A 16,092-nucleotide genomic window follows, 5' to 3' on the forward strand; every position below is an offset into this window, starting at 1 on the left:
TGCCAGTCCCTTGAACAGTGAACTCCACAGTGCCCGCCCTTTAACAGTGAACGCCACAGTGCCCGCCCTTTTAACAGTGACCTCTGAAAGGATTTGGACCTTTCTGGAACTCTATGATCACCTTGGTTTGATGTCACTGACGTCAGGAGAGATATTTCTCAGTTGGAAATAACATGACACACACACAGGTATCAGTAAGAAATACTCTAACTTTATTATGCTATAGCTTGGCCTTATATAGGCAGTAGAAAAGTTTTCATAACAACAGCGTGAAACCAATCATATAGATAAACATTGGTGCTCATACACATACTACCGGAACATCCTTATAACCTCCACAGTGGCTGTCCCTTTAACAGTGAACTCCACAGTGTCCGCCCTTTAACGGTGACCTTCACAGTGCCCGCCCCTTTAACAGTAACCTCCACAGTGCCTTCCCCTTTAACAGTGATCTCCACGGTTCCCGCTTCTTTAACAGTGATCTAAACAGTGGCTGTCCATTTAACAGTGACCTCCAAAGTGCCCACCCCTTCAACAGTGATCTCCACAGTGCCCACCCCTTTAACAGTGGCCTCCACAGTGACCGCCCCTTTAAAAGTCACCTCCACAGCGTCTGTTCCTTTAACAGTGAACTCTACAGTGCCCGCTCCTTAACAGTGACCTCGACAGTGCCATATCTCACGAATAGTATGTCCTAGAGAGCTAAGACCCGGTCTAAAACCTTCCCGGATACCTGATGTACCTGTGTGCCAAATATGGTGAAGATCGGTTTAGTCGTTTTGTCGCGCATAGAGAACAGACAGACAGACAGAAACTTATTTTTATATATAAATATATGTATATATTAATATTATATATATATACAATACAGACCAAAAGTTTGGACACACCTTCTCATTGAAAGAGTTTTCTTTATTTTCATGACTATGAAAATTGTAGATTCACACTGAAGGCATCAAAACTATGAATTAACACATGTGGAATTATATACATAACAAATAAAAAGTGTGAAACAACTGAAAATATGTCATATTCTAGGTTCTTCAAAGTAGCCACCTTTTGCTTTGATTACTGCTTTGCACACTCTTGGCATTCTCTTGATGAGCTTCAAGAGGTAGTCACCTGAAATGGTCTTCCAACAGTCTTGAAGGAGTTCCCAGAGTTGCTTAGCACTTGTTGGCCAGGTCATCTGGCGCAGCACCTCATCACTCTCCTTCATGGTCAAATAGCCCTTACACAGCCTGGAGGTGTGTTTGGGGTCATTGTCCTGTTGAAAAATAAATGATGGTCCAACTAAACGCAAACCGGATGGAATAGCATGCCGCTGAAAGATGCTGTGGTAGCCATGCCGGTTCAGTATGCCTTCAATTTTGAATAAATCCCCAACAGTGTCACCAGCAAAGCACCATCACACCTCCTCCTCCATGCTTCACGGTGGGAACCAGGCATGTAGAGTTTATCCGTTCACCTTTTCTGCGTCACACAAAGACACGGTGGTTGGAACCAAAGATCTCAAATTTGGATTCATCAGACCAAAGCACAGATTTCCACTGGTCTAATGTCCATTCCTTGTGTTCTTTAGCCCAAACAAGTCTCTTCTGCTTGTTGCCTGTCCTTAGCAGTGGTTTCCTAGCAGATATTCTACCATGAAGGCCTGATTCACACAGTCTCCTCTTAACAGTTGTTCTAGAGATGTGTCTGCTGCTAGAACTCTGTGTGGCATTGACCTGGTCTCTAATCTGAGCTGTTGTTAACCTGTGATTTCTGAGGCTGGTGACTCGGATGAACTTATCCTCCGCAGCAGACTCTTGGTCTTCCTTTCCTGGAGCGGTCCGCATGTCAGCCAGTTTCTTTGTAGCGCTTGATGGTTTTTGTGACTGCACTTGGGTACACTTTCAAAGTTTTCCCAATTTTTCGGACTGAATGACCTTCATTTCTTAAAGTAATGATGGCCACTCGCTTTTCTTTAGCTGCTTTTTTCTTGTTATTATACAAATTCTAACAGTCTATTCAGTAGGACTATCAGCTGTGTATCCACCTGACTTCTCCACAATGCAACTGATGGTCCCAACCTCATTTATAAGGCAAGAAATCCCACTTATAAAACCTGACAGGGCACACCTGTGAAGTGAAAACCATTTCAGGTGACTACCTCTTGAAGCTCATCAAGAGAATGCCATGAGTGTGCAAAGCAGTAATCAAAGCAAAGGATGGCTACTTTGAAGAACCTAGAATATTACATATTTTCAGTTGTTTCACACTTTTTTGTTATGTATATAATTCCACATGTGTTAATTCGTAGTTTTGATGCCTTCAGTGTAAATCTACAATTTTCATAGTCATGAAAATAAAGAAAACTCTTTGAATGAGAAGGTGTGTCCAAACTTTTGGTCTGTACTGTATATTTCTACATCACCACTGCCAGTGCCCACCACTCATATCTGGTGGCAGGGTACCTTGCAGATAAAAAAGCAATAACATTTTTTCTCTGTAATATAATTGCAGTTGCCTGCCAGTGTGTGTCAGGCCCACAGACTGTACTGTGCCCACTGGCAGAGGCAGGCCACCCCGCAGGGGCCGTCAAGGTCGTGGAGCTGTGATTTCCTTTGGCCCTAGAATAATGCCCAGTGTTCAGAGGCCACGTACCCTGAACTCGAAAAGTTATGAGGACATAGTTGACTGGCTAACACAGGACACCTCTCGGAACCTTGATGCACCATCCTCCTCCAGCTCAGTTTCGGGCACCTCTCAAGTTACCACTTGCCCGCCTGCTGCCACCACCAACACTAGCACCACCACCGCTTCACTTGATCATTCCCAGATGACCCACGAGAACATGTTGGTGGGCTCACTAACACGAGTTTGCGATAAGCCTGGGGCACCACCAACTGTTCAAAGGGTTCACCCCGCAGCTGGTTTACTCCATTAAAAATATCCTGCTGAACCAAAAAACGAGGGAACACCAACTCTGCCCCAGCTTGTTGTGGTTCAACATCTACTATTAATACATTTTCCAAGGCTCGGGATAGGGTGGGGTCCCGGTGTTGTGCTGTACCAAAATTATCCTCGGAGACATTGAGGTCTGCCAGCTCAGGCCAGGGCAGCAAGTCCTCCACGTCTCCCACCATTACACTCAGTGGGGTTGTCTCTTCCTCTTCCACCGAAGTGTCGGTCACCCCTAGCGCTGGCCCTTCGGCCTTGGGTTCCCAGGGTTCTGGCCTCCCCCCGGAGCAAGGCCACTCTGCTGGGGTTACCCCCGTCTCATGGGACTCAGTCACTTTCGTAGCAGGCCACAGTGCCGGGAAACCAGGGAAGTCTCTCCCTATTATAAATTCATAGTGTAAGTTTGTGGCAACCGGCACTTCGTGAGTCCACCTGCCGATCCCCGTGGTTAGAGACACCAGGGCGGTGGGATAGTCTTTTAAGTCCCCATGGATGCACATGACCCCGACTTTCCGGCCAGAATACTCAGCAGACCTTACCAGGGGAGCCCTTACTAGGGATACCAGACTCCCTGTGTCCAGCAGGGCCTCCGCTGGAGTGTCTCCCACATCCACCCGGCACAAGTGATTTAGAGTTTCTGGGATGGCTGCTACACGCAGCTTCCTGGCATATAACGACTGATGTAAGCCATAGTTCGTGTCTATTGGTTCCACCTGATGGGGACAGTCAGCTCATACATGGCCGCCACCACCAACAGACCATTGGAGCCGCATCCATAGGGGTTACATGCCGGGCAGGTTTGGTTGGCACAAGTCCCCGGGTCTGAGGTGGAGATGTATGGGGTTTGACTGCCCACCTCCCGAAAGAACCCTCTATAAGATTCATAGTAGCCTAGTAGCGCTCTACCAGGTCTACCATCTCCAGGGCATTGCCAGTAGACACCTGGCTGATCCAATGCTGGAGAGGGGGTGGCAGTGCCCTCCAGAAGATATCAGCCAATAGTCTATCCAGCATAGCCGTAGGATTCAGCACATCAGGCTGTAGCCACTTTGCAAAAGGTGGAGTAAGTCATAATATTGGGATCCCGCGGGCTCAGCTGGCTTAAACCCCCACTGATGTACCTGCTGGGCCCGGACCAACACATTCACCCCCAGTCTGGCCAAAATCTCACCGTTTACTTTCTGGTAGTCGGCCGCTTGATCGTCCGGCAAGTATAAATATAACCTCTGGGAATCGGATACGAGGAACGGGGCAACAAACTCAGCCCACTGGTCTCGGGTTAGCTTCTCCCTTGTGGCCACTTTCTCATACATCGCCAGGTAGGTTTCGATGTTATCTGTGGGTGTCATCTTAGGAATCGCTGCACGGACTGCCTTCCGGGCATCGTGGACACTCAGGGTTGCTCCTACTGTCTGTAAAGCCATCACATGTTGTAGCAGCAACTGGTTTGTCTCTTGCTGCTGCTTATTAGCCTCGCATTAGTGCAGGTTTGTCTCCCACTGCTGAAAATTAGCCTCCATGAGGGCTTTCACAACAGCCTCCATTTTGTCGTGGGGCACAGGTTGTAATATAGCTAGTTTAATGTACGACATACAACCGTGCCTGAAAAAATGCAGAAACCAAAAATATCGGCGTTCACGCCAGCCTCACTGCTCGTGCACGCATCCTCCTCCAATTGTAGGGATTCGCTCTGGTAGATGGGACAAGGGGACGCAGTATAGAGGCAAAGACCAGTTTGAAACTCAAAAACTTCAGTGTTTTATTTACACTTATGGCAACAAAACAGTACGACAGTTCATTTGCAGTTTTGGTGTTCGTTCACACCTAGACAGTTCATACAGCAAAAACAGTTACCTTTTATCCTGGGTGTTAATCCACACCCGTTCAGCACAGCACAGGACAAAGCAGTCCTCCCAGATTCAGGCCTCCAGCCTGGCACAAGGCTCAGATTCCAGAGCTCCAATGTCAGAGAGAGATCATCACCACCACCTGTGGACCCATTGACTGTTATAGGTCTGTAGACTGTATTTTCAGGGCCAGAATAGGAAATGTTCTATAATATGTGTAACAGACATATGGATGCAGACAGCATACGGAGAGTATCCATATTTTGCGAAACCACGGTTTGTGGACCGCAAAACATATATGGTCTTGTGCATGAGGCCTTATAGTCAGTGCCATCCATAAGATGTGACGTTCATTTCATTTAGATCAGGACTCGTAGAAGGCCACTTCAGAATAGTCTAATTCTTTGCTCTTAGCCATTCTTGGATGTTTTTACCTTTGTGTTTTGGGTCATTATCGTGTTGGTGGACCCATGACCTGCAACTGAGACAAAGGTTTCTTACACTGGACAGACCCAAAACATAACCAAACCTTCTCCGTGTTTCACAGTAGGTACAATGTTCTTTTTTTTGTATGCTTGATTTATGCATCTGCGTACATTGAGCTGATGTGACTCACCAAAAAGCTCCAGTTTTGTCTCATCTGTCCAAAGGACATTCTCCTACAAGCTTTGTGACTTGTCAATATGCATTTTGGCAAATTCCAGTCTTGCTTTTTTTATTTTATTTCAACAGTGGTTTCCTTCATGGTCTGTCTACAAAGGAAAAGAAGCGGAGTGGCACTGCAGTGCTGAGGACACACCCCTTTAATCTCTGGTGTCACAGGCAGGTCAGTGAGGAAAAGATCAAGTGTCCCTGCTGTGTAATTGAGAGCGCTGGCTGGCTGTGCTCTGTCCGACATGTAACTAGCAAGTTACTTCCAGTGAATGTCGATACAAGTAAGAGAAAAGGACGGCACTCACCCCTTCGTTGCGCTGAATCAAGACTTCTTTATTGGCAGTGGTGAACGGACACAGACAACAGAATGCAACCAGGTGAATGGGCGACGGCCGTTTCGCACTGAAGTGCTTCCTCTGGCCCGTCTTGATTCAGCGCAAAGAAGGGGTGAGTGCCATCCTTTTCTCTTACTTGTATTGGTTTCCTTCATGGACACCTTCCATTAAGTCCACTTTGGCTTAGATAGCGATGGATGGTGAGATCCAACACTGATATACCTAGACTTTGGGTTTCACCTCTAGTCTCTTTCAGTACCATTCGTATTATCCATCTCTTCAATTTGTCATCAATTTTCCTTGAGGGAGGTTGGTTACAGTTCCGTAGACCTTGAACTTCTGAATAATATGCGCAACTGTAGTAATATGAAGCTGTTTGGAGATGGTCTTTAAAGGCCTTTACCTTTAACATGTTTGTCTATAATTTTCCTTCTAATCTCCTGAGACAACTCTCTCATTAGCTTTTCTTTGGTCCATGTTCATTGTGGTACCCACCAGGATACCAAACAGCACATTGACTACTTTTAACCTCTCAAATAGGCAGACTGATTACAAGTTTTAAGACTCCTGTTGTGCTAATTACATGACACACCTTAGTTTTACATGTCCCTATCATCAAATTATTTTCACTCTCTTCTAGCAGTATTTTTGTCCAGGCCAGTTTCATTAGTTTGTTTTATAAATTATTCTGTTGAGCCATAATTCAAAAGAATTGTCTGATTAATACTTTTGTCAGTTTCAAGTTATTACCGTGATCATTATGGATTTTTTTTTTATGAACAGAAGGGTACCAACAATTAGTGTGTTTGCAGTAGGGAGGAGGCAGCAAAAGAATTACACCCAGGTTCTTCCGACGCTAAAAGACTCTGTGGAGTGTTACTAATGCTACTTCGGTAGTTGTCAGGGCATTAAGGCGGGCAAATATGTTGTACATGTGACATTAATTTCTCCTGGCCATTGCGCCAGTTCTTGAAACACTTCTGGTAGACCCATTCGGGGTAGGCCCGCAGGATCCATGACCTGAGCATACTTTAACAGACAGCGGATGTGGAACCATTGTACCTTTCAAAGGCTATGTATACCTGGGGTATACCTGGGGGTAAAAAAATAATTATTATTATTGCATTGTACTTATTTTGAGCTAAAAATCTTTTTTTTTTCAAAGTATTAACAATATGGAATCCATTTTGTGTACAGAGCTGACATGCTCTAGTAGCTGCCTGTGGATTTTCTGTCTCTTCCATCATCTGGGTAGCAGACAGACTTGTTATCTCTGCTCTCTGACCTTATAGACACTGATTATAGCTCAATCCTTATCTTACTGATAAGAATGGGGCTTAAATAAGTGTTTATGATCTCTAAATAGTTTAGAGATAAAGGGTTATTAGATGACTGTACAAAGCGAAAGTGCCAGTCACACAGTTAGAAAAACAGTTAACCCTTTGTAACAGAATGGCTCAATATTTTTAATAAAAACCAAGTGAAAATATGATTTTTAGCCCAAAATTTTAAAAATGCAATCATATACAAAAATTGCCTCCAAAAGGTGTACATAGCCTTTAGCCGGTTTGACTTTTGGCTAGACCTAAAAGAGTTATCCGAGCAGTCCCCTGGTTTTAACCCTTTAACCCTTATATAGTCATCTGGAATTTACTGCAAGAGAGCCACCAGGCAGCCCCCTCTTAAATTAGTCCCAGTGTAGTTGGCAGCTTTTCCATGCGGTTCAGAGAAACTGGTGTAAAGTATTACTCATAGTCAGGAAACAGGCAAAGGTTAGGGCAGGAAGAGTTTGTGTGGATCCATTAAACAAGTCTGATGTTAGGGGAGACAGTGAAGGGTCACCACAGTAAACAGGCAGATCTGGGCAAGCAGCGGAGGTTGGAGCCGGTAATCACGCAGAGTTTGGTACACCTTAATTAGGGTTAGCAAGCTAGAATACCTAAAGCTCAGGCACCAGATATAGCTGGAATAAATAAGGACATGTGGTCACCTTATAAAGGAGTTCTCCTAGAGCTTTTTTCTCTGGTCATCAGCATCTGATTCGTGGAGATCCAACACCAACCCCCCCCAATCAGCTGTTTGAGAAAGCAGCGACACTCGCAGTAGCACCATGGCTTTATCACTGCTCACCGAGCACAGCACCAAAGAATGTATAGAGGCTGTGCTTGGTATTGCAGCTCATTCCCATTCACTTTAAAGGGGTTGAGCTGTGCATAGGCATTGTGACCAATGAATATGATGTCACATGGCCTGATAAGCAGGGGTCCGGGGTGTTGGATCTCCACCGATCAAATACTCATGAGGTCTCCAAAGAATACGTAATCTGCAAAACTCTCAGAAAACAACAGCAGCAGCACATGCATGTACTAGGGAAAAAGGAATAGGGCTTGGAAGCAGGCGCAGGCCATGGCCTGCAGGAGCAGCAAATGGAATACAAGTGCCTGTGCCTGCTACCAGCAGCAAGATAAGGAGAAGCAGGAATGGGCCACCAAGAAGAAGAGGAACAGCCCTGGTACGTGTTGCGAGGTCCATGCTCACACAGAGGAGCACGGCAACTGTGGGCACTGGTTACCCTCATGAAACTTTGAATTTTGTGGGCCGAGTTGTAATTTTTAAAAGTCATTCTGGAGTACATACAGTATATTAAATAACATTTTATTTTTTAGGTGGAGATTTATTTTCATTGCATTCACTGTATGGTATAAGAGTATGATACTAACAAATTTATGCAGTTTTTATCATGTTATTGTAATGATCAGTGGGTGTGGGACCACTGTGTCAATCAACTGGTTTAACTTTGGGTTAACCTAACGGAGTTACCCGGCAGTCTTCTGATATTTACCCTTTAACCCCTATACAGGGAAGCCAATAGGCCACTACCTCCTGAAGTAGTCCCTTTGTAGTTGACAGCTGACCTACAAGGGTCAGAGACACAAAAGCAAAGCAGCAAAGGATTAGGCAAAACTTGTAGTCTGTAACAGGCTGAGGTTGGGGCAGACTGAGTTTGCATAAATCCAGGAAACTGTCCAAGGCTCAGGCATGTCAGGAGGCAGAGGGCCAGAATCTAGTAGTCTGGCAGAAGTCAGTACATGGGCCAACAAGCAGATTACAACACCCTTGCTGGATCTATCAAGCTAGTAAACCTACTGTTCACGCACTAACTTACACATACAGCATACATAAGCAGAGCTAACTAACACAGTAGAAGCAGCTGCACACAAAACCAAAAGGAGGGTTAACCCTTACCATACTGCAGAATTAGGTAAGGTTCAATGAAGAATATCTCTAATAGATACACAAGACAGAAAAGCCAGGACCCACCACAGGCAGCCAATGTAACAGATATACTACTTGCATAATTAAAACATACTCCTCCTCCAGGCAGGCTGAGATTACAGCCAGCTGAATGGGGAGAGTGGTTTACCCTTTACATCTTGGGCAGTGTAGCAGGAAGAGAGATGGCTAATAATCTAAGCTTTAAAACAAGACTAGGATTGAATCATTGGCTGCTATAGATAGAAAGATCTAGCGTTAAAGGGGTTCTGCACTTTGTTTAAACTTATGATCTATCCTCTGGATAGATCATAAGCTTCTGATCGGCGAGGGGTCCAACACCCAGGACCCCTGCCCATCAGCTGTTTGAGAAGGCAGCCGCACTGCAGCAGCACCGCAGCCTTCTCACTGTTTATCGCTGGCCGAGTGACATCACGATTTGTATCAACTGACCTGGGCGGGGCTAAGTCTCCATTCAAGGGCACGGAGCTTAGCTGCGCCCAGGCCAGTGATGCTAGTCGTGACGGTAAACAGTGAGAAGGCCGCGGTGCTGCTAGAGTGCCGCTGCCTTCTCAAACAGCTGATCGGCGGGGGTCCCGGGTGTCGGACCCCGCCGATCAGAAGCTGATGATCTAGCCAGAGGATAGATCATCATTTTAAACAAAGTGTAGAACCCATTTAACCCCTTAGGGACCGGGCTCATTTTCACCTTAAGGACCAGGCCATTTTTTGCAAATCTGACCATTAACGCTTTATGTTAACTTTATCACCACATAAACTTATAAAGGCCATTCTGATATTGTTTTTTCGTTACAAATTGTACTTCATTACACTGGTAAAATGGAGTCAAAAAAATTCATTTTTATTTGTAAAAAATACAAAATGTACCCAAAATTTGGAAAAATTTGCAAATTTTTAAGCTTCAATTTCTTTACTTCTATAATACATAGTAATACCTCTAAAAATAGTTATTAATTTACATTCCCCATAAGTCTACTTCATGTTTGGATAATTTGGGGAATATTTAATTTTTTGGGGATGTTACAAGTCTTAGAAGTGTACTCACTTTGTGAGGCTTACATAATAGAAACCACCCAAAAATGACCCCATTCTAGAAACTACACCCCTCAAGGTATTCAAAACAGATTTTACAAACTTTGTTAACCCTTTAGGCATTCCACAAGAATTAATGGAAAATAGAGCTACAATTTCAAAATTTAACTTTTTTGGCAGATTTTCCATTTTAATATTTTTTTTTCCAGTTACAAAGCAAGGGTTAACAGCCAAACAAAACTCAATATTTGTTGCCCTAATTCTGTAGTTTACAGAAACACCCCATATGTGGTTTTAAACTGCTGTACGGGCACACTGCAGGGCGCAGAAGGAAAGGAATGCCATACGGTTTTTGGAAGGCAGATTTTGCTGGACGCATTTGAAGCCCCACTGATGCACCCCTAGAGTAGAAACTCCAAAAAAGTGACCCCATTTTAGAAACTAGGCAGTTTTAAGGTGGCAGTTTTGTTGGTACTAGTTTAGGGTACATATGATTTTTGGTTGCTCTATATTACACTTTTTGTGAGGCAAGGTTTTTTACACAATAATATCATTTAAAAAAAAAAAAAAGATGTTTTAAGGGCTCCATATTCTGAGCCATATTTTTTTTATTTTTTGGCCGATTATCTTAGGTAGGGGCAAATTTTTTGCAGGATGAGGTAATGGTTAGATTGGTACTATTTTAGTGGGCATACGCCGTTTTGATCGCTTACTGTTGTACTTTCTGTGATGCAAGGTGACAAAAAATAGTTTATTTAGCACAGTTTTTATTATTTACGGTATTCATCTGAGGGGTAAGGTCTATAGAGCCGGTCGATACGGATGCGGTGATACCTAATATGTCTACTTTTTTTTTTCCTATTTTTTTGCAATTTTCTTTACTTTATTAAACAGGTTAAGAATTAGGTTGGTCGTATAAGCGGCTAAAACCTGCTTTCAATTTTAGCTGTTATCACTCCATACCCGTTTTCTAAAGGCTATATCTTCTAATGTAGAGGAGATAATGCTGCAATTCTGGTCTTGTTTTAAAGCTTAGATTGTCAGATTTCAAATAAGACCAGACCAGGTTACTGCTTAACCCTTTCGTGACCGCAGGTGTTCAAAGCAAAATTTCATTTCATGAATCCATCTTTTTTTTTTTGTTTCTCAATCAACCGCAAAATGTCTCCTCTCTATTTTTGGCACACAAAGGACTTTTTTATGATATATTTTCTAGGTCTTATTGAGGCAAAGGTGAGCAGAAACAGGAAAAATACTGTATTTCTCAAGTTAAGTTGTTAAGTAGTTTGCTCAATAAATATTTAACCTAAAATGAATCCTCTAATTCTCCCAATGCATAGCGATATCAAATATGTGTGCATTGTGTAAGGTATGACATCGCTGCCATATTTTATCTTTATGTGGATCTCCCTATCTTAGATTTAGACACAGTCTCTATACATGGACAATAATCATCTAAGTACATAAATCAGCAAAGGCACAAAGGTAGACAGGGCCTCAGTAGAACTAACAAAAAAAAGGTGGATAAACATATATTCTGTATGACAGGAATGCCTGAGCACCTAAGGCCCATGAAGATGCCAAATGTCTAAAATTGGTTGGTGTGGGTTCAGGGAGATGTACGCTTTTTTGTGATAGCAAGGTGCGTATTAACCCCTTCAGGACCCTGCCATTTTTCACCTTAAGGAACAGGCTGTTTTTTGAAATTTTACATGTCACTTTTTGTGGTAATAACTTTGGAACACTTTTACTTATCCAAGCCATTCTGAGACTGTTTTCTCGTGACACATTGTACTTCATGATAGTAGAAAATTTCAGTCAATATTTTTCATTTTTATTTAAAAAAAATTTAAAAAATTTAAAAATGGAAAGAATTCGCAAATTTCTTCTTTCTTTTTAAAACAGATTCCTCATATAAGCACATTCCACAGTTATTTTGTGAATGCCATTTTATTTTTGGGGGATGTTAGAAGGCTTAGAAGTTTAGAAGCAATTCTTTAAATTTTTCAGAAAATTTCAAAACCCCACTTTTTAAGGACCGGTTCAGGTCTTAAGTCACTTTGTGGGGCTTACATAATAGAAACCACCCAAAAAATGGCCCCATTTTAGAAATTGCGCCACTCAAGGTATTCAAAACTGATTTTACAAACGTTGTTAACCCTTTAGGTGTTCCACAAGAATTAAAGGAAAATGTAGATGAAATTTCTGAATTTCACTTTTTTGGCAGATTTTCCATTTAATCAATTTTTTTTACGCTAGCAAAGCAAGGATTAACAGCCAAACAAAACTCAATATTTATTACTCTAAATTTGTTGTTTCCAGAAACACCCCATTTGTGATCGTAAACTGCAGTACGAGCACCTGGCAGGGGGCAGAAGGAAAGAAGCGCAGATTTCACTGGGATAATTTTAAGTTGCCATGTAACATTTGAAGACCCCCTGATGCACCCCTAGAGTAGAAACTCCCAAAAAAAGTCACCCCATTTTGGAAACTACAGGATAAGGTGGTAATTTTGTTGGTACCAATTTAGAGTACATATGATTTTTGGTTGCTCTATTCTACACTTTTTGTGACGCAAGGCAACAAAAATATCTGTTTTAGCACCCTTTTTATTTTTAGTTTTTTTTTTACAATTTTCATCTGACAGGTTAGATCATGTGCTATTTTTAGAGAGCAGGTTGTTACGGATGCAGAAATACAAAATATGAATACTTTTTTTGGTTGTTTGTTTCAGTTTTACATAATAAAGATTTTTTTTTCAAATTATTTGTGTCTCCATATTACAAGAGTCATAGATTTTTTTGTTTTTGTTTTTTTTGGATGATTGTCTTAGGCAGGGTCTCATTTTTTGCAGGATGAGATGACGGTTTGATTGGTACTATTTTGAGCTGTGTATGACTTTTTGATCACCAGGTATTACACTTTTTGTGATGTAAGGTGTAAAGAAATTGCTTTTTTGGCAACGTTTTTTTTTACGGTGTTCATCTGAGGGGTTAGGTCATGTGATATTTTTGCACTGCAGATCATTATGGACGTGGCAATATCTAATATGTATACTTTTTTTATTTATTTACGTTTTACACAATATTAGCATTTTTGAAACAAAAAACGTGAAACTTTATTATGAAAAACTTTTTTTTACTTTTTTTTTTTGTCCCACTCTGGGTCTGATCCCCTGTGAAATGCATCCTGCATTGTAATGCATTGACAGTCAGCTTGTATGCTGACTACCTGCCTGTGAGACCCAGCTTAAGGGGCGAGATCTCACAGGCTTCTGTAGAAGGCAAGCCCCGATGTCAGTCAAAGCTGACCACGGCATACAAGGGGTTAATAATTCCCCGATGCGGCATATGCAGCAAGAGCCCGGCTGTCAGTGACTGCCGGGTCCGTGCTGCTGATCATGTACGGCGCTGGTCCTTAAGTTACGTCCACCAGTGCTGGGGTCCTCTACAGGTTTAGGCTATATTCAAACGACCAAGTAAACAAACAGCTGTTAAAAACAACAGAAACACTCCATTATTTAACAGCTGATTTTTTACAGATGCCTTTCTGAAAAACGGCCATAAAAAATAGTCCCTGCATGTGAAAACAGACAAAATAGGATATGTCCTATATTTGATGCCTGTTATTCACAGGCCGTTAAAAAATGGCTGGGTAAATAGGCCAAAAACTGCAGTGGTTCTGAAAAAGGCCATGTGATGCCCTTTAAAAAAAAATTAAAAAATTGTCGTTTATTACTTTTGTGTCAATGTACCCTAATTTTGTCTGTATTTTTCGAACTAAAATACACCCCAGGTTTAGACAACAGAAATTTTTTGAAAATATAGTTTCTACTTATTTAACCTTCCCTGATGGTTTAATGAAATAGAGATTTCAATGTCACTAGGGGCGCATTCCCACAACACGGCAAATTGCAGATCAGCAAAACACGGATGCCGTATGTGTTCTGCAATTTGCAGAACGGGTGGCTCATTATAGAATAGGACAAGCTCTAGATTTTTTGCGGGGGCCGCAGAACGGAACAACGGATGCGGACATCACACGTTGTGCTGTCCACATCTTTTGCGGATCCACTGAAATAAATGGGTCTGCACACATCACGAAAATTGCAAAACTGATGCGGCCGTGTGAATGAACCCTCATTTTGGGTCTCGGGTAGAGGGGGTAAAAGGTGAACTAAATGCAGAATACAAACATACACAAAAAACAACAAAACGTAACAATCTTATGTGTCTGTTATTTGCTCTTGCTTCGTCAGACATCACAATTGCAGACCATGAAAAATACAATAGAAAAGTAGTGCATTGTTGTCTCAGGCTGCAGCTATCAATAATATCCCTCCTTCTGATGTTGTGAACTTTTGCCCCTCCTATCAAACAGACGGCCTTGATTAGATGGTACATATAGCTGTGCGTGCTCCTCCTCTCATTGGTTGCTGGAAGCACATAGAGGTAACTAGGAGCAGCACACTATATGTGCAGGGTCTGCTCTGCTGAACATAGGTGCCCGACGGCAAAGGTAGGTTTAGAGTAGGATGTGCCTGACTGAGACCACCTTGGCGTGGGTAGGCGGGCACAGATGTGTTTTGATCAAAATATATTGACTAAGAGTCTCATATCAGAGTGAGGGATTAGTCCATATATAATACTTGCATCTATTGCTTTAGTGCATTATTATCTGTTTTTTTGTGATTTTTATTTTCAGAAATGTAGCCATGGACATCCGTATATTCATTTATCATATCATGCAGGAGGTTTTTATCTTTATTTTTTTTCTCTGTGATTTTTGCATAGTTACCAGCATGTGGAATTTATAGAAACTGCAGAATACTAAATCTACCAAGATAAAACGCCTTCCCCACTCAAATATATACAAATATCAGAATCCTTTGTTACGCCTCCGGCTCTCCCTCACTCCCCGCTCCTTCTTCTCTAACATCTCGCTCGTGCGCACAGGCTGGCGCCTGTGTTCAGGTCATCGGGAGGTTGAGCAAAGTGCCGCGCATGCGCACTTCTCTCCATGAAGCCGAATGGAGAAGTCTGCACGGGCGCATCAGGCACGGCACAGGGGGGAGTGAGGGAGAGCCGGAGGCGTAACAAAAGATTCTGAGGCGGCGCTGATGTCAGAAAAGGAGGAGCAGGGTGCGGGCGGCATCTGGAAGACATGCACATCCCCTTGGGCACCTTAGTTGGATGAATGACAGGTTAGTTATAACGTTTTTTTTTTAGACAAAATGAGCCTACAGATTTCAGTTATAAGACCACATTAGGAATCACTAAAGCTCTCTGAACATAACCATATTTTTAAATGGAGAGGCAAAAAACTGGTGACAGAATCCCTTTAAGCGTGTAAGGCTGTTATTTTTGGGCATAGTGGACATTATAGAGTGTGGATATAAGAAGAGACCATTACAACTCCCAGGATGTCTCGACTGCTATTATTGGGAAGAGTGGACATTATAGGGACAGGAGTATAAGAGGAGAGAACTTCAATTCCCAGCATATTCAGGCTGTTAAGCATTACATGGAGAGGGGTATGAGAAGAGAACTACAACTCCCAGCATGTACATACTGTAAAATATTACATGAAGTGGGCTAAGAGGAGAGAACTACAACTCCTAGCATGTTCGATCAGTGGTCATTACATGGAGAAGGTTATTATTAGGCATAGTGGACATTATAGGGGCAAGAGTATAAGAGTAAAGAACTTTAACTCCTAGAATGTATAGGCTGTTAAACGTAATATGGAGAGGGGTATAAGAGGAGAAATACAACCCTCAGCATGTCCAGACTGTTAAGCTACATGGAAAGGGGTAATAAGAGGAGAGAACAACTCCCAGCATGTACAGACTGTAAAACATTACACGAAGAGTGCTATGAAGAGAGAACTACAACTCTAAGCATGTCCAATCAGTAGATATTACATGGAGAAGGTTAGTGTCTAACTACCACCAACCTCACACATAGAGCACAGGAACTCTGCCGACA

The sequence above is a fragment of the Bufo gargarizans genome, chromosome 3, assembly GCF_014858855.1.
Source record: "Bufo gargarizans isolate SCDJY-AF-19 chromosome 3, ASM1485885v1, whole genome shotgun sequence".
In the NCBI taxonomy this organism is placed as follows: Eukaryota; Metazoa; Chordata; class Amphibia; order Anura; family Bufonidae; genus Bufo; species Bufo gargarizans.